This window comes from Cebus imitator, unplaced genomic scaffold (assembly GCF_001604975.1).
Source record: "Cebus imitator isolate Cc_AM_T3 unplaced genomic scaffold, Cebus_imitator-1.0 Scaffold237, whole genome shotgun sequence".
NCBI lineage: Eukaryota > Metazoa > Chordata > Mammalia > Primates > Cebidae > Cebus > Cebus imitator.
In genome coordinates, this window is record NW_016107552.1 from 1,193,164 (window position 1) to 1,212,406 (window position 19,243).

A 19,243-nucleotide genomic window follows, 5' to 3' on the forward strand; every position below is an offset into this window, starting at 1 on the left:
GGCAATGTGGGGAGTTGTGGCATCAGAGAATTTTACAGGTGAAAGTATCCTGGGAACTTTAAGTTGTCTCAACTCCTTTTCACAAAAGCCAGGCGTTAGAGAAGGTGGGTGACACCCCCCTTCCCAGTCTTACAGCAGGTGAGTTCAGGATTCGGGGCTGAAATCAAGATCTTTATATTCTTAAACCTTCTGCTCACTTCACAACCTGGCTGTGTTTCCTAATCCACACAACTTGACAGATAAGAATAATAATAATTACCGTAATGTCTAATAACTGAGTCTTTTCTGTGTGCTGGGCTCTGTGCTGAGCACATTAAGCGTGGAATCTCATTGAATCCTCTCAACATTCTGAAAGGTGAGAACTCCCCATTTTACAGTTGAGAAACCTGAGGCTCAAGAGGTGAAGCAATTTGAAGCTGAGACTCAGGATCCCCATGGGGATCGTAGTAGCAGCTCTGGTGTAGAACTGCAGTAAAGGCTAAGTGAAGTCAGGCATACACGTGCCTACCACAGTGCCTGGCACATAGAAAGGTCTTAGCAAGTGACAGTGACAATAGTGATGATGGTGACAATGACCAAAGACGATAATGGTGGAAAGAGGCTGATCCATACCCAGGCCTTGACTCCACTGTGTGACTTTTGGCAAACCACCTAACTCTTTGGGCCTCAGTTTCCACCGTCTGTCAAATGGAAACAGAACTCTAGGGCCACGGCTCTCAACGTCGGTTGCCTGGGGCAGCAGCATTAGCCATCACCCCGGAGCTTGCTGGAGATGCAAATTCTCCAGCCCTCCCTGAATTGACTAAATTCTGAGACCCCGGTGGGGGGGCCGTCATCTGTGTTTCACAAGCCCTTCCGGTAAGTCTGATGCATGTTTGAGTTTGAGAACCTCTGGTCTAGATTGCTAATTTTGCATTTTTTGAAATGACATCAATACTGCCTTCTAGCAAATTCATGAGAAGGCAGGCGTGGGAAGCAGATCAGAGCTGCAGTGTTAGGGGTGAGGCAGCCACCAGGACCCATGGTTCTGTTGACTGTCCCCATCCTTGTCCCCCCCAATTGGAGTCTCCGCAGGGCCGGGTTGAGGGCCAAGGTGACGCTGTAGCCTCTCTGCCCGGCATTAATGCCTCTTGCTAACCAGAGCCCCTGCTCCACCCCGGCCTCCCTCCCTCCCACTCAGCCTCCCTTCCTGTTTACACATTCCATAAAGTATGCATTTGTTGTGGCCTCGTGAAACCTGGTCTATTTCTTCTTTCCGTCCTTATTTTTTTTAAAAAAAGAGGCTTGAGACTGTAATTCGCTTAATTATTTCCCAGAGCCCTGGTTTGGTGGCCACAGCACAGCACGAGGCAGAGGAACGGAGACAGGTCCTCGGAAGCCTCTTTCTAGAAAATCTAATTTCATCATTGAGAAATCTTCTGTCTTAAACAGCCTCCGCCACCGCCATAAATTTACATATTCTATATGCCGCCGGAACGGAGTGGGCCCTATTTGCATAATGCTGCTGGAGGGGCTCACGCTCCTCTTGAACCTGAATGTAGCAGGAGCGGGGAAGCAATTATTAAGCTGTAGACGTTGGCAGGGAGAGAGGCCTCAGATGGATTTCGACTCCAAACCTCATTCGCCCAGGCTGCTCATTACCGAAGGCCTGGGTTCCAGGCTGAAGGTGGGATCCCAGGGCTTGGGAAAAATCAGTGTGAATTGCTTTCTCCAGGTTACGTCTGCAGCCAGGGCAAGGCCCGAGGCGGGTGAGCACCTTTGGTTTTCCAACATTGATCATTGGAACAATCGCCTCGCTGCTCACATGGGCGTAATTTGTGTCTTGGACAGTGTCGTCACTTTGCCTGTGCCACACATTCCTGCTCCTTTCCCTCACACACCTCCAAGAGCCTACAAGGCAGGTCAGCCAGGGTTTGCTCACCTTCTTGCCAGCAGTCTAGTGCAAGCCTCTCAGAAATGCGTAATTAACAGAAAGTGGTGTTTAACAAAGTCTTAGCTGGAAAAATGGCAAAGGGAAACAGGAATTCTCTCATGCCTCAGTGCTTGAAATCTACCCTTCACCATCCATAGTCTTGCTGGCTAGGAAGTTGGGAGTCTTTCCCTCTAAGGGATCTCTGATGGGACAATCCAGTATTTGGCGGGTGGGGGAGAGGGGTCTAAGACCTGGGGTCATTTGGTGTTACAGGATCCGTAGGTCACTCTACAGTTTCTGGCCCATCCAGAGCTGTGGGCTTAGCCTCCAAGTCACTTTATGTCCTGCCATGCCAAACCTCCGTAGCCCACGGGTGTAAATGGCCACCTCTGGCTCTCTAGGCACCATCCTGGTTTTCACTCTGTAGGGCGCCATCTTGGTTTTTACTCCACCTTGGATGTAAATGGCCTCCTACATGCCTGATGCTGTTCAAAGAACAGGTCTTGAGCCTAGGGCAATCTTTTGGCGGAACTTTGAGCCCCGCCCTCCTGATAGATTTCTTAACCAGGTGAATGCATGAATCACTCAGCTAGAAATCTACCTGTCCACTTCCACAGGTAAACACCTTGGGTATATTTGCTAAGTGACAGCAGTAAATGTGCTAGGCTTATATACTTAGTGACTGAATGAAACATTGTCAGGCAAACCATGATCAGCTGGTGGAGGAAGGTTCACCAGTGCTTTCCCTTTTATACTTAATAATGGATCATGTAATTTTAATTTTTTCAAAAAACAACACCAGCTTTATTTCTGAGGAAGTGGAAATGCATTTGAAAACACCAGTTTCACATTTGGCTGACTTGATGCTCAGGATTGGTGGAGTTCACCAGCCCAGAGATGACTCATGGCACTAAAAGCTCACTCCTTTCCAGCATTTAAAAAGTAAGCCAGTTGTTGGAAATTTAAAACAGCAGGTCCTTTGCTGAAAAAAAAAAAAAATGCATATCTCCACTAAGAAATACCATCTCCTCAAAAGACCTCAATATTTTGTCCTCAGCAAGAACTGTCTCATTACAAGAATTTGGAGGGAAGTCACTTTTTCCATAAGACTGCATCCAACATTGAATTATTTCTCCAAGAAAAGGAGATTGTTCCTGATGAGCCAAACTCAGGACTCTAAAAACACAAAGTGGTGACTTTTCCGAAGGAAGCTATTTTGCTGCGTAACTGGAACCTGTGCGTAACAGCCACAGATGGTCTTTGAAGTTAGATTTCAGGATTGAGGTGTGAGTCTGTGCTCAAGCAAGACCTTGACATCTCAAAGCCTCAGCTTCCTGATCTTTAAAGTGAAGATTATGATAATACCGCTTTCATTGTTGTCACTGGAGGGATTAGATGAGATGGTACACAGCAGCTGAATTTCAGGAAGGTTAAAGAATGTGCCCAAAGCCAGAGGGAGTAATGACACAGGCATAATTTGAACTCAGGTGTGAGTTTGCTCAGTCGTCATGTCCATGGTGCTTGCTACCCTGATGACCGGTGCTTACGGAAATCCAGAATCATAGCAGTTGGCTCTCTAGGCTGAATGGCTCAAAGGTCTTCAAAGGGAGATACTCAAAGAAGCATGGGGTTCACTAAACTGGTAAGTTTGCTTAGGAACCGAAGTGAGTGGCTATTTCCAAACAGAACTAGCAAAGACTCTGTCTTTCATTTTATCTGGAAGGCCCCCCTTTGCTTGCCACGCAAGGTGGGTTGTTATGGTAAAGGCAACGGCAGGTGAAGAGACAGGATACGTCCGTATACAAAAGAGGAGTTTACTTATAAAACCTCTCATCAAAGTTGACTCCTTTGAGTTAACGGGTTGCCTATGCCTTGATTCCAGGTTGTACTAAGGATCGGCCATGTTTGAAGAGCTGGTGGCTGCCCTCCAAGCACGTCTCTGATGAAGTTGCAACCTCTGAGGGCAGTTCCCGGTGACAGTAACAAGCAGTGCAAGGTACCAATCAGCAGGACAGCACAAAGCAAAGAAAACAGCTGCACCGCATGAGAACACATGTGCTCACCTAATTAAGAACCGATGGTGTTACAATTGTTTGTTTGACGGTGTCTCTTAAAGCTGAACAGGTGCCGATGCCATAACCCAGAGATCCCACATGAGGGACACGCCCAACAGAAATGACTGCATATGTGCACTGACAGACAGGTGTGAGAATTTTCTGAGTACACTCCTCTAATACCTGAAACTGAGAACTACCCAAATGTCCATCAGCAGTTCAGTGGATACATTGCGTCATATTCCCAGAAAGGTGTACCATATGAGAGGCTTGGCGAATCCAGCTGGTGGCCAAATCCAGCCCCCTCCTGTTTTGTAAATAAAGTTTTATTAGACACAGCCGCGTTCATTCATTTCTTTATTGTTGATGGTAGCTTTTATACTGCAATAGCAGAATTGAATAGTCACAACAGACAGAGATATTGTAACCCACAGAGCCTAAAACATTTACTATCCCGATCTTTCCAGAACAAATTTACCAACTCCTGCTATGCAAGAATGGAAATGAGCAGTCCATAACTTCTCTGAGAAATGTGGGTGATTTTCACAAACATAATATTGAGTGAAAGGAGACAACACACACAGTACCTGTTGTGTAATTACATTTACATACAGTGTAAAAGCAGGCAGAACTAGTCTATGCTGCTAGAGCACAGAATAACGGCTATCCATGAAGAACAGTAGCTGAACTGGGTGCTGGGAACATTCTGATTCTTAATCTGGGTGCTGATTACGTGGGAGTTCGTTTTGTGAGAATTCATCAAGACGTACACAGTGATGTCTACACTTTCCCACATGCACGTTGTTGGTCGATAAAGATTTAAAAATAAATAAAAAAAAGAAACGGTGGGTGTAGATAGTGATGCCAAGTATTTTCTCAATGTATTTCCTGGACAGAAAGCTCAAATAACAGATTGTCAAGTTAGAAAACAGATAACTTTAACTTTTACACATGAGCACACATTTATTCATTCACTCTACAAATGTTTATTGATTACTCACCACGCGCCAGGTGCTAGGGAATCGGCAGTGAATGAAATGGAACACAGCTCCTGCCTGCTTGGTACTTACACTCACCCTCACACACGCCTGGGAAGTCTTGCACGGGTGTGCACCCGCCCTCACCAGCATGGACCTGGAAACACGTGAGCCCAGGATCCGCATTTGCAGGTGGAGCTCCTTCTTATGCAAGCGTTTTTCAGAATTTTGCTTTTCCTCCTCCACTGTAATCACAGCCTCCCTCGTCCCACGGGCATAGGAACTGATGGAGGGGCTCAGTTTACTCCACATCACCCAAAGGAAACTTTGTCTTCAGAGTGCTATGGGCCTCTACAAGCCAGGAGTCCACAGTTTAGACCCCAAAGGGTCATGGGTCAAACCAGCTTTCCCAGGTCACATTGGTGTCTGAGATACATGGAGGTCAGACAAAAGGACACCCAGGGCTGATTGAGGAGGTGACCTTGAACTCAAGGATGCCCTTGAATCCTCCTTGGGTTTTCTGCTGGGCTTCCTGCACTCAGTGTGGTTACCTGCCACCTATGCACGTGCTCACTAGAGCCTTGTGACCCACTGAACAGGGTTTTCCCACATGTGAATGAATGAAGCATGTTGAGGCTGCATATTTGCACCACATCCTCTTGAAAAAAATGCCAGAATGATAGAGCTGGGGATCCATGGGTCCAAGTCCTGCATGTTATGAATAAGGAGATGGAGGTTTCACTGCAGGGAGGAGCTTGCCCAAGTTTTCATGCTCAGGCCAGGCCATGCCCACAGGACTCCAACCAGGAGCTGTCTGTCCCTTATTCTAGGTGAATCCTTCGTTGCTGAGGTGCTCACACTGAAAGGAGATGGCTGGTCCTTCTCTACTGGCCTCATCACTTAGATCAAATCTACCTCCCTACCCTGGAAGATGTGGCTGCACCACCCGGTCCCTGCTTACCTCTCTGACCTTACCTCCTGCCACTCTACTCTTCTCCAGCCTCCTTTTTGTTCCTCCGACATACCATGCTCATTCCCACCCCAGGGCCTTTGCACATGATGTTTCCTCTCCCTGGAGAACCCTTCACTCTGGATCATGAGGTTGACTCCTTTGATTCATTGGTGTCTTAGCACACACGTCACCATCTCTCAGAAAGGCTCTTCCCAATCACCTAATCTCAGCAAGACACCATCCCCTCACTCTCCATCCCCTGATCTTATGTGACTTTCTTCACAGCACTCATCACCATCTGAAATCAACTCCTTCATTTATTTGTCTATTCTGTGAGTGCTGTCAGGACAAGGACTGCCTTCCTGTTCATTGCTCCATCCCAGTACCTCCAAGAATCTTGGCACGTAGTTAGCATTTAGGATACATTGAATGAACAAATGGATGAAGTCATGAAAAAAGCATCGTACTAGACCAGCTCACAAGGCAGCTACATCTCTAAGGGATGCAAGCTCTCCTGGCCACCCCGATTAAGACATCTCCAGTATCAAGAATAGCTCCTGGATTATTTGTCTAAGAAGCATATTGACCCAGGGCCAGGGGGACACTTGGCAGCAATTTGCATTTACTCCTTTGATCAATAGGCATATCAATGCTCATCCCAACACAATCTATTGTGGATGGCTATGAGTTATGATGCCTTTCTTTTCTTGCATCTCCTTGATGCTCATGAGTTCTGTCTTTGTTCATCTTCTACTACAGGGAGTTCCCAGGCCTGTGGTGGATGTTGCCAAGGAGTCTCTGAGTGTTGTTGATTTTCCCTGCCCAATGTTTGAACCACAGTTCTAGGCTCTGCCTCTCTCCCTGCCATGTGCACCTGTGAAGAGGCTGAGTTGGGGACATACTGGAGTAGAGGGCACCTTAGTTCTAACCTCCCTCTTTTTTCTTTCTTTTCTTTTTTTTTTTCAGACACAGCCTCACTCTGTCACCAGGCTCAAGTGCAATGGCTCCATCTCAGCTCACCGCAACCTCCACCTCCCGGGTTCAAGCGATTCTGTTGCCTCAGCCTCTCAAGTAGCTGGGACTACAGCTGTGCGCCACCATGCCCAGCTAATTTTTGTATTTTTAGTAGAGACAGGGTTTCATCGTGTTGGCCAGGCTGGTCTTGATCTCTTGACCTCATGATTCGCCCGCCTCGGCCTCCCGAAGTGCTGGGATTACAGATGTGAGCCACCGCGCCCGGCCACAACTCTGTCCTTCACTTACTGTGTGCCCTTGGCCCCATCACTTTCCCTCCCAGGGGCTTGATTCTACTCACCTTCAAAATGATAAGGCTCTTAGAGACCCCTTCAAGTTCTACTTTAGAATTCTTCATGAGCAGTCTTCACATTTTCAATACCGAGTCCTACCATCTGCTTTGGAAATGTGGTCCATTCCTATAATCTATGAATTGTGTCCATTCATTCAACAACAACCCATACGTTCAGATACCCACCTAACAGGTACTTCTGGGGAATCTTCAAATGTTCCCATGTGATGGCATGAAGCACCTACGATATACTTAGCCACACTTACAGTTAAATAAAAGGCACTCAATCTTCCCTCCTCTGGTCATTTAATTTAAGCCTCCCAAGGACTTTGGGAATAAAACTGTAACCTACCTATTACAAAGATGAGGAAACTAAGGCCTATCATGGTCAGGGACTTGGCCAAGACCACATAGCTATGGAGTGGCTAAGCCAGGATTTGAACTCAGAGACATCTGGCCTAAACTTTGTAATCTAATCATTCCAACTTGGGATCCCAGCCCTAAAATACCATCCACTCTCCCCCTCTCTAAGAGAGATCTCTGGAGGTTCATTTAGCCATATTCCAGTGTTTCTCATCAAAGAGAGAACCGTTTTAAAGACGGACACTGACTGTTATAACACTGAGCCAAAGCATCCATGGCTTACGGCCTGGGAGAGTTCACAAACTGGGTCTAATTAGTTGCCACCAATTAACATCGAATTACCCTTCAACTTGGTACCACAATCATCTCAAAATCAAAAAGACAGATGACCCAGATCGCACTTAAAGAAAGAGGCTACGCATCAAATGCCATTTACTATGCTAAGCAGATTCCTTTCTCCTACAGTGTGCTGATTTTGAGACACGGAAATACATTCAAATTAACCCCTGAGCTATTCCTCTTCCAAATTCTCCACTTAGGGTTGACTCCATGGCGCGTGATATTACTAATTCAGAGCTCCGGGAAGGCATGCTGATTGCCTGAAACGTGGGTAAGGACTCTGCTAACGCACAGTTTCATGTCGGGTGGAAATCAAAGCTCAGGGCACATGCTCCAGCTCCCAGAGCAACACGGAAGAGCTTCTTTTCCCCCACCCCAGGACCTGGCTCCAACCAAATCCATTCTTGAACCCGTTAAACAAATATTTATGTCTAGGCATGGTGGCTTGCACCTGTAAGTAACCCCAGCCCTTTGGGAGGCTGAGGAGGGAGAATAACTTGAAGCAAGGAGTTTGAGACCAACCTGGGCAACATAGTGAGATTCCATCTCTACAAACATTTTAGAAATTAACCAGGCATGATGGTGCATGCCTGAGGTCCCAGCTACTCAGGAAACTGAGGTAGGAGGATTGCTTGAGCCCAGGAGTTAGATGCTGCAGTGAGCTGTAATTGCACCACTGCACTCCAGCCTGGGTGACAGAGTGAGAGCCTGTCTCTTAAAATATACATACATAATATTTATTTGTATATATATACATGTGTATATATACACATATATCACCCACTATGTGCAGGACACTGTCCTTGGTGCTGAATATGTGAGCTAGGGCAGAGAATAAAAGATAAAGGTTCTGCCTTTAAGGTACTTACATTGTATACTTACCTGGCAGGGGAGATACCGTGATCACGAAGGTGGTTTTCCCAGGACAAGGCTTATCCATTGCACTCCAGATGTGCTGACCCCTGCGATTTTCCCAAATGTGGGAAACCCGACTGCATAATTTGTGGTAGTGGGGGACTGCGTTCACGCTTTCCCCTGGTTCTAAAAAAATAAAAAGAAGAAAGAAAAAGATACTTACATTGTACTGGGAGAGACAGATAATAGTAATAATAAAGTACATGATACTTTTGGTAGAGAAAAGTTCTGTAATCAGGGTCAAGCAGCAGACTGCAGTGTAGGGCAGAGATTGTGATTTAAAATAGGGTTATAAGGAAGATCTTGCTGAGATGATGGATGAAACAAAATTTTATTCCAAGGCTACTGAAAGAATCCAAGGAAAGGTAATGAGGCCTCCATCCATGGGAGAAAGAGTGGCAATGCAATAGCAACTTAACGTCTCCAAATATTTTGAAAGTAGAGTCTGCAGCGTTTGTGATGTAGTGGAGGTGGGCAATGGAATAAAGGGAAGAGACAAAGGGGTCTCCCAGGTGCCCCAAGCACCTGGGAGGGCGGATTTGTCATTACCCACAATGGACACACCTGCTGATAGAACGAGGAGGCTCGGCTCCATCTGGGGCACACTGTGTGTGAGCTGCCTGCACGACAGTCACATGGAGTTGTCAAGCAGACCAGAAATCTTCCCTGTAGATCCTGCTCCAGGCAAAGTCCACTCTGCCCTTTCACGGCCCCTGCTGTGTGTTTGGTTCATACCAAGCCTCTACCTGAAGGCCCTTCCCTCCCTTCAACAGGGGCCATCCCTATGTTTGCAATCCCAATGCGTCCATGAGCCTGGAATCCTGCTCTTCAGGAATCTCCTAGTCCCTTTCTCTGTACTTTTCCCAGGCATTTCTTCTTTCCTACCCAGCTCCTAACAGGCAGATGAAAGAGGAAATATTTCAGGGTTGGGAAGGGCATGAGGGGAGGCCCTGCCCTTATATCTCACAAGTGACCAACTCTCTCCGCGGGAGTATGCTGACCTGCCTTCTCCCCCCGCCTCCTGAGAACTCCAGCCTCTTCTTTAGAGCCACGGGCCTTTTCACAATATGCCTTTATCAATATGATTCCAATAAACGTTTCAGTTCCACATATAAATTCCCGTGCCTGGCTGCCCAGCAGAGAAGACCTGCTCAATGAGTAGGTCATAAAGATGCAATCATGCAATTAAAAGGTGTAGCCTGTCGCCCTCGTAAAGCTGGAGATCAATGCGGGGGTGAGCGGGGGAGCTGAAGGCAGCAGGGAGAGGAATCTGGCTTCCCTGCAGTGTCTGAAGGATGAAGAAACAGATTCAGGGGGAAAAGCACCTGGCTGGGCCTTGGGGAGAGGTTTTGGCTCTGGCTTGGGGTCCCATCCTGGGCCTCTGACCTCCCCTATGGAAGGCTGGATGTTAAAAGACATGGGTTCTGTCTCCAGGCCAGACTCAGGAGATCTAAGGCTTTAAACATGTCCCTTCTACTCTATATGCCTCAGTCTCCTTACCAGTAAAATGGGTGCATGATAAAACTACCTTCTTCACAGAACTGTTGAGATAGAACAGATCCAAATAATTTTAGTGTCAGAGAGGTCCTGAGTTCAGGAGCTGCAAACTCAAATACCTATAGAGGCTGATCAGAGATACACATGCGGGAGAGAGGTGGGCCAGGTGAAGAGTAATAGGGAATGGTGGAGACTGGGGCACAACTCAGTGCAAGCCTCACTGAAGGAAGGCAGCAGTACCCTTTCCCTCCTGCAGAGACAGGAAGTCTGATGTCGTGCAGGGATGTCAGTCTGATGTCACCAGATCTAATTTTTAAAGAGACGCAGAATTTGTATGCACGACTTCAGAATTTTTACAACTCTGCATTAATAAAGTATAATCACATCTGCTGGCCGTATACAGCCAGGGGCCTTGCACTTTCCATGCTTCTTCTGGGCGGACTCCCTTCTGCTAATGAGTGACACCACATTCAGCCTGTTTGTTTCCACACACGTGTGCATGTAGAATCATCACCGTACATAAGCTGTGGCACAAAACTGCCCAAGCTCACCTGCCAGCTCTGCTTTTGACTGGCTGTGTGATCTCTGGCAAGTTACTTAGCCTCTCTGTGCCACGGCTTTCTCAGGTGAAAAGTGAAATCAGTAGCAATTCCTACTCAGAGTGTTGCTGTGAGGATTATGTGACCCCTCCCTGCAAAGCATTGAGGACCGTGCCTTGGTGATCAAGGGCATGTTCCTGAAGACTGCTTTGCATGGATGCACGAAGGTGGTCGTAATAGGCATGGAGGTCGTGGCCCGCTGCTCTAAGTTCCCAGAGCTTGCAATGACAGCCTGTCATCCCTCCCCAGGTGCGTGTATCTTCTCAAGAAAGGGAGCCACTCTCAAACCAGAAATTGGACAACCTCCTTCTTCTGTCTCACCTGCTTCCTGTAAGAAGACAGCCCCATGGAATCACCCTCCGTAACATTCCCTGGGTCTGGCTGGTTCTCCAAGCCTCACTGCCACCACCCGCCTCTGCCTCGGTCTCTCTCCTAACTGGTTTTTCTCTCTCTCCTGACCCCTGCATGCTGTCTCCACTATGGCTGCCCAGAGAAACCCTCGAAGTCACACATCCTCCCACATTTTTACGGATGCCGTTCGGTTCCTGGAACCCGGATGCCCTTTACCGCCTTTATGGTTGTCCTTTGACTGTTTGCTCCACCTGGAATGCTGTTTCCCATTTTCCCACCACAGGTTTGCTTGGCTAAAACTTCTACTGTCCTTCCAGATGCAGCTAAAGTCATACCTCCTCCAGGCAGCCCTCCCTAAGCCCTCTAAACTGTTCAGTGCCTTCTCTGTAGCTTCATGACTCTGGGTTCTACGAAAATCCTGAAATTGATCACATTGAATTTTCGTTGGTTGTTTACGTGACTGTGTTCCTCTGCAGTCTGCAACCCGGCAGGACCGGAACCCTGTCTGATTTATCCCCATGTATCTCCTGTGATCGGCACAGAGGAGAATATGCTTGTTGAACGAATGAATGAAATGATTCAATGTTTGCTCAACGTGAAACGTTGCCATCAACATCATTAAGGAGAATATTGCAAGGCAATTTATGAAGCTCATGTCACAGACAGGTACTGAAGATTCTGGGTCCTCTGAGATCAAATCCTGAAACGCAATTGGTATTTCCAGGCATGGAATCCAGGACTCACACCCACAGCAAGCAAAGACACAGTGGCAGTGAAACCACTACCTTAGGAGACAGCCAGCTCCACCCGGAAGCAGCTCTACTAGTTAGAAAAGTCTACATGTGCTCCTACGTACTTCCAAAGCTTCTCCTCAATCTGGTCACTAATAATGAGAGAGATTAGCTGTGTTTTCTCCCACCCATTCATATTAGCGAACACGAAGAGCTTAAACGGGCAGAGAGAAGTGGGTGATACCGATAACTGAAGTTTAACTTGGGGTCTGTGAATGGATTTCAGGAGTTCTTGAGCATCCTTGACTATTCATTGCTTTGCTCAGTCATTTATTCAACAATCACAGGACACTAGATACGGAGTCGAACAAAACAGATGGACTTCCTGCCCTCACAAGGATTACGCTCTAGAGCAGGAAGACAAACCTTCATCAAACTACATGTAAATACAGTCATGCATCATTTAACAACGGGGATATGTTTTGAGAAATGTGTCATCAAGCGATTTCATCATCGTGCAAACATCATGGCATACTTACACAAACCTAGCTGGTATTGATATCTTTGCATATTTTTATTTACATATTAGGTGGGTGCAAAAGTAATTGTGATTTTGCCTTTAAAAGCAATGGCAAAAAGTCATGATTACTTTTACACCAACCTAATATTTTTCTTTATATGGAAAACCAAATGTTTCAGCACCATTACTAAATGCCAGTCATTTTCCCTACTTGATCTGCAATGTCAATATCAAATGCTTTTCATTGGGTTTCTATATACGCTCCATTATAATCTTATGGGACCACAGTCATGTAGGTGGTCCATCGTTGGCCGCCATTCTGCTATGCAGTGGATAACTATATATATCATATCCCCACTGTGGAGAGAGTTTAAGAGGGAGCTGCAGAAGTCGGCCTGGTCTGAGACATGGGGATCAGCATCTCTGAGATCTACGGCTGAGAAGAGATGAGGACTAGAGGAAGATGGGGAAGGGAGGGCCTCCCTGGCAGACAGAGCAGCAAATACAAAGGCCATGCGGTGAGAGGAAATGTTGGAAGTGATTGGGAGTGAAATCATGGATGTGAGAAGCTCTCAGTAGGTACCTGAAGGATTGCATAAAACTCTAAAGTGTTTGGAACATTGGTGTCTGAGCCAATGATTCTGCAGCTGTGGCCTAGAGACCACTTCTTCAGAAATGCAGGCCCCAGACCTCTGGAATCAAACTCCAGTGGCAGGACTCTGGGATATATCTTTTACTGAAAGATTCAATACACCTTAAAGCTTTAAAACTTGTGCTACATTTTCTCCTGAAGCACTCCCCTCCCATCCCCCACAACACAATATTTTGGCAACTATTGCTAGAAAAATGGGAACTACCATGTATTAAGTACCTACCGTGTGTTATCCCCTATGTGAGCTTTATCTCATTTAATCCTGGCAGTGGTCCCACAAAGAAACTGAGGCTCGGAGAGGTGAAGTCACTGAGTCGGATGACGGTAGATCTGGCATGCAAACCCAAGTGTATGTATTACCCGAGCCCAAGCTCATTGCTTCTTCCTGACTGTACTTCCTCCCTTTCAGCCCTTCCACTCCCAAAGCTCCCTACTCCATTCCTATGGTAAGATGAAGCTGAGTACACTGGACACCGGAATAGTAAGTGGGAAAGAGAAGGACAGCTCTGATGAGTTACCACGAAATAAGCGCTGGACTGTGGGTCAAGAGGCCAACCCCAACTTTGCTGCTGACATCCTGTGTTGTCTTGAACCAGTCACATCCTATCTTAGGGTATCCATGTTTTCACCCATCCGTGAAATAAATCTATAAAAATATCCGCCTGTCTTGTATCATGGGCTTTAATGAGCTAATGTCTAGAAAAGAGAGTTCTATGACACGAATAAGGGTAGGTGTAGTAACTCATATTTGTTAAGCCTCTACTATGTGCTAGTTAATCAACAGTGACCTTGTGAGCAGATGAAAAAACAGAAGCTCAGAGAATATGGGAGCAGAGGTATTGTGCTATTTCCAAGTCGGTATCACAAAGGGCCTCGTGCAATTCTACTCTTTCTTGAAGTCTAGAGAGAGACTCCATGCACCATGGACCACGGACCATGAGAACAAGCCCAGGCTGGCCCGATGGAGGAGAAGACGAGTGATTTACCCAAAGCCATGTAGCCAGCAGATTGCCTGAATAAATTTGCCTGAGAACCAAGGCCTATCTCATTCCAGAACTGAAGTCCACGACACTATACTGACTCTCAGTAATAAAGCTTTATACACATATACTACCCGATATAGACTTCCTGGAGTCCAGACATTTTCCCTGAAGTAGAGGCGAAGATGGGGGTAATTTCACGACAGGTATGGGAGTGCGCTAGACCACTAGGGCAAGGGAATCACTTATTACTCATAGAATCATAAAGAATTTGCCTGGAAGGAACCTCAGATAGAATCTTCTCCATCTTATATATTGTACGGATGACAACTTTGAGGCTCAGAGAGGGCGAGGGATTGCCTGAGACCCAAAAGGGTATTTTTGATGGAGATAGAAACAGAGCTCTCAAAATGCCATCTAATTCAGATGTCCAAGAAAGGGAGATGGTGAGTGGGAGTGAGAATCACTGGAAGAAAGAAGAGATGAGCCAAGATTAATCTGCATACAAGAGTGAGCCAGAGTGAGATGGAAAAGAAGGACCAACTTATCTCTAGGATGACGGCCCACCATGGCTGGCCTTGGGACATTAGAACTTAGAGCCAGAGGACTCTAAGTTCCAGTCCTATGTGATTTATTTGCTTGCAAAACTGGCCCAAGTTTTCCCTGCCTTTCTGTGTCCTTGCCATTTGTAATGTGTCTTTTCAATTCCCTCCATTGGATGGCTGTGTCTGTCTCCACCTCTTCAATCTGGATTGGCTATGTCACTTACTTTACCCAGGGAATGTATGCAGGGGATCCTGTGCCTTTTCTAAGCCTGAGCACAAAAAGACCTTGTGAGTTTCTGCTATTTCTCTTGGAATTTGCTCATCTACCATGCTCTGCTAGAGGATGAGAGACACATGGCCCTACACCTCCAGGCTCCCAGTCCAATAGTCAGCCAATCACCAAACTTAGCATGTCCATCTTTTTGCATGAATTAGCCCAGTCATGATTAGCTGAGTTTAGTCCAGACTACAAAAACTACCTAGCTGACCTGTAGACTTGTAGGCAATAACAAATGCTTGTTATTCAAAGCCATGGAACTTTGGGGTTGCTTGTTACTCAGCAACAGCTAACTGACACATCTTGGTCCCCTTCCTTCCTAACTTGGTGATCTTAAAAATAATCACTTCACCTCTCCAAGCCATCATTTGCTCATTTGAAAAATGGTGGTGATCATGATGATATAATAAAAGTAACTTCCCAGAGTCTTTATGAAGATTAAATAAAATAATGCATTCAAGATTAACAGCACAGTGCCCTGCATACAGTGAGCACTCAATACCTGTTGACTTCTTTCTTCCAAGGGGCCATGCCATAGCCTTGGCCCACCCAGAGGTTAGAGAATGTGTGGTTTGCCTCACAGGGAACTTCTCAGAAAGACCTATAATTAAATAGAGGCTAATAGGTCCTGGAATTCCAAATCACAATCCATCTTCTTGAACCTCTGGCCTATGGGTCAGTCAGGGCAGGTGCAGTGCCAGGGCAGGCGGCCCTGATGCAGGCTAAGTTCAGCAGTGCAGTTTGCTCTGCTTGCCAGAGCTTGCATGTTTACATACATCCCATAATTACCATCTGCACAGCCAGCGGCATTTGTTGCAAATGGGCCGTTTCCATCTGTTGAAGCAATTTCCTCAGAGGAATTTGCATTGATCACTTTTTTATGCAAAGCTTTTGTATAGATCATTTTTCCCCCCAATGGTTTTTAATAGGTCTAAATATTTGAGGGCCGGGGAGAGGCCTCAAGAAGGAAGGAGGTTGCAGACTGGGCAAGGCCATGGTGCAGGGGAGAAGCTGGGGGAGGCTGCTCTTCCACGAAACGCCACCTGTATTCCTCATCCAGAGACCCAACTCAACCACCGTTAAAGACCCAGACTGGGCAATGCCATTTCAAATATTTATTGTTTGCCTTTATACTTGAGCTGGTAGCTCGTGGTTAATGGAGAGGCCTCAGAATGAGGGAAAATGGGGCGTGGTAATTAAGCAGGCAACTGGTGAGTCCAGCTCAGAGCTTTGTACCTGAGAGGACCAGATGGACGATTTTGCATATTTTTGACAGCTGTAATGAACAGGGCAGCTCCGTATTGATTAAATGTCTGGGAAATTAGTGCAAACCTCTGGAGCTTCATTATTTACTATTTCTGCTCAAATTCTCGGCAAAGTTTACACAAGCGGAAGTCTGCAGTAAGAGAAGGGGGAAAGAGGAGACAGTTGAACGAGATGATAAATGCTTTATAGGGTCCCAGCCCAAGAGATGCAAAACAGAGAGGGGAATGTGGTTTTGACATTGAACTCCTGAAGGCTAAGATCTTGGTGGATTTATTTCTGCATCTCCAGTGTCCAGCAAAGTATCTGCCACATAGCGGGCTCTCAGGAAATGACTCACTCTGGACAGAGCACTTAGCTAGAAATCAAAATCTGGGTTCTGGACCTGTGCAGAGATTTGGTCTTCAGGAAGAAAATGACAGACTCCAGTCTGTCCCACCTTTATAGTAGATGAAGTCATGCCCTTGAAGATAAAACCTGAAACCTTTTGCAAACAAAAAGTTCATACGTAAGTAACAGCAGTCCCCCAGCCCCACGTCGATTCTTCTCTGAGCACTGTCACATTCCTCATGACAATGAACCACCAAGAGATGATGCAAAAATAAAAAGAAGAAAGTCCTCCCAAATGTGACTCAGCAAGGTTCAGGTGGAGTTTGTCAAAGTGTGGTCTGCAAAACACCTGCATCAGGATCACCTGGGGGTCTTACTCACTAAGAATCAATGGGCTGGAAGAGCTCCCAGGGGATTTTGATGTGCTCAATTTTGGGGATAACGATGGGCTCTAAATCCTGGGTTCCAATCCTCATCCTGCCTCTTATCAGTCATGTGACCTTGCATAACATGGCATGGTGTTCTTTGAGTTTGAGTCTGAATCTCTTTGCTCATCCATAGCTGGATAACGTGATTCCCCTCTTGAAAGCTTGCAGTGGAATTCAGTGATATAATATATGCAAATAACAATATATGCTATACATTTAGGATTATTGCTACTGGAGAGAGGATTTTAGGAGTTGTTTTACAAGGTCAGATTTGCCCAGATTAAAGGCACTGAGGCTGTCTCTGGTGTTGTCCTAGGCCCTGGCCCCTGACTCATGACCTTACCATTCAGCAAACCATGTTCTCATCCTTTCACTGGTGTCTGATCTCCTATGCATGACCTTGCACTAGGAAAAAACTCCTGAAAACCTTGAATGTGCCTAGATCCTTCTCTTTAAGACTTTTAGTGATGTCTCCTACTCCTGATACCACTGATTTGACCACCCCTCACCCGACACCTATTGGTTCCAGTCCTTAGTGAGTACATTTTTTTGCAAAAGAATTTCAATGTGTTCATCAGGAGAAGACAGAGAAAAGGCCGTGGGTAAGAGGCTAGGCATTCGCCAGATACACAGACTGGTGTAAAGGAGCTTTTCAGCAACACTGTTTGATCATATTCACAGAAGCCAATCAGGTCTTAACTAGCCTAGTAAGGTTTCAGTAAATGTTGAAAGAATGGAAGATGAATGGACAAAGTCAATAAATGACAGATATATTGATGTTGATGAGGAGGAGAAGAAGGATAGTGATGGCTCCATTTTGCCATAGGATTCACCAAGATTTTCTCATTCATATTACTGTTACATGGAGACATTTGTATTTGAGACCCTGATTTATTAGCTGGATGAAGAAATGGATGGATGGATGGATGGGTGGATGGATGGATGGATGGATGGATGGATGGATGGATGGGTGGATGGATGGATGGATTAATGGGTGGGTGGATAGATGGGTGAGTGGATGGATGGATGGATGGACGGATGGATGGATGGATGAATGGATGGATAGATGAGGATGAATGAACAGAAAGAAGGACAACAGGGAAGAAGGGAAGAAGAAAGGAAAGAAAATGAGATGTAAAGGGAAGAAAAAGAAAGAATCAAAAAGAGAAAGGAAAGAAAAATGGGGAGAGGAGAGAGACCATAAATTCTATTGTGCTGTAAACACTCATCAAACAAGACTAAGAGAAAATGAAGTAAATTCGTCCAATGCATCATGGAATATTACTGTACTTCATTTACTTTCCCTCCAATTAGGTAAAAAGCCTATTCTATTAACAGCTACCATTGCAGATCCAGACAAAATTAACTCCTGGTGCCTCATCCCGGCAGCATGGCAATTGATTCTTCCCCATAATCTGTTTATTTCATTAGCAATACATTTATTTGGTACATGCATTTTGCCACGCTGCAGCAATGAAATGTCCCTGCAAGGTGTGGGGCATGGGGGAGCGCTTGGATTATTAACCAAATCGCTATTACCGCCATGGCAGTGCTTAAAGATCATATGTAAATCAAATGTCAGGGGAGAAAATTGTAGCAAGGGCTGTCAGGAAACAATTTACCAGTGGTTAAAGGCACAGCTCATGGCTGGGTGAATTGTGAACTTTGCAAATGGAAAACCAAGCTGGCTTTCACTGTGGGAGCTGATGAGACCTGAAGGAAGAAGAGTGGAGAGGCTGGGAACATATTGGATATTTTGTACCCTGCAAACATAAAAACAAACAACAAAAATCTCATTCGCTTCTAAATATTCGCAGCCAGTTGCTATGGTGAGCTACCATTGAAAGTGGATCTTGCTTGTTGAGGAATTTCACCACCATTTCTGTCCTGTTTATCTGGAAGGAGGATTTCATTACGTGGGAAAAGCAGTTGTTGGCAAAATGTAGTGTGGCTCTTTCTTCTTAGGCTTCTAGAAATTGTTCCAGAAATGGTTTCCATGTTGGAAAAAAACACATATTGTTATTGTTATGATTGTAATATCTTATGTCCCCAACATGTGTGACCTGCAATTCTATTCTTGGGAATGTATCTTTGTGAGTTAAGTGTGTGTGTGTGTGTGTGTGTGTGTGTGTGTGTGTGTGTGTACCCTGCATGTATGTAATGCTTACCAGGGTACTTTGCAAGCGGGGTTCAGACATTGTTCTCAGTATTTCAAGGAAGAAGGGATTTAATACATGGAGTTAGAAGCTTCC

General features: G+C 45.8%; 2 non-coding genes across 2 annotated transcripts; both read left to right on the top strand.

The window, feature by feature from the left end:
- The first annotated feature begins 609 nt into the window (after positions 1-609).
- On the top strand, positions 610-13,911 carry LOC108282263. Its single transcript, XR_005195372.1, has 4 exons — positions 610-858; positions 1,281-1,748; positions 12,286-12,438; positions 13,578-13,911. It is a non-coding gene; the product is annotated as an uncharacterized LOC108282263 (transcript).
- LOC119466886 lies at positions 8,778-8,941 on the top strand. Its single transcript, XR_005195395.1, has one exon. It is a non-coding gene; the product is annotated as a U1 spliceosomal RNA (small nuclear RNA).
- Positions 13,912-19,243: the final 5,332 nt, after the last annotated feature.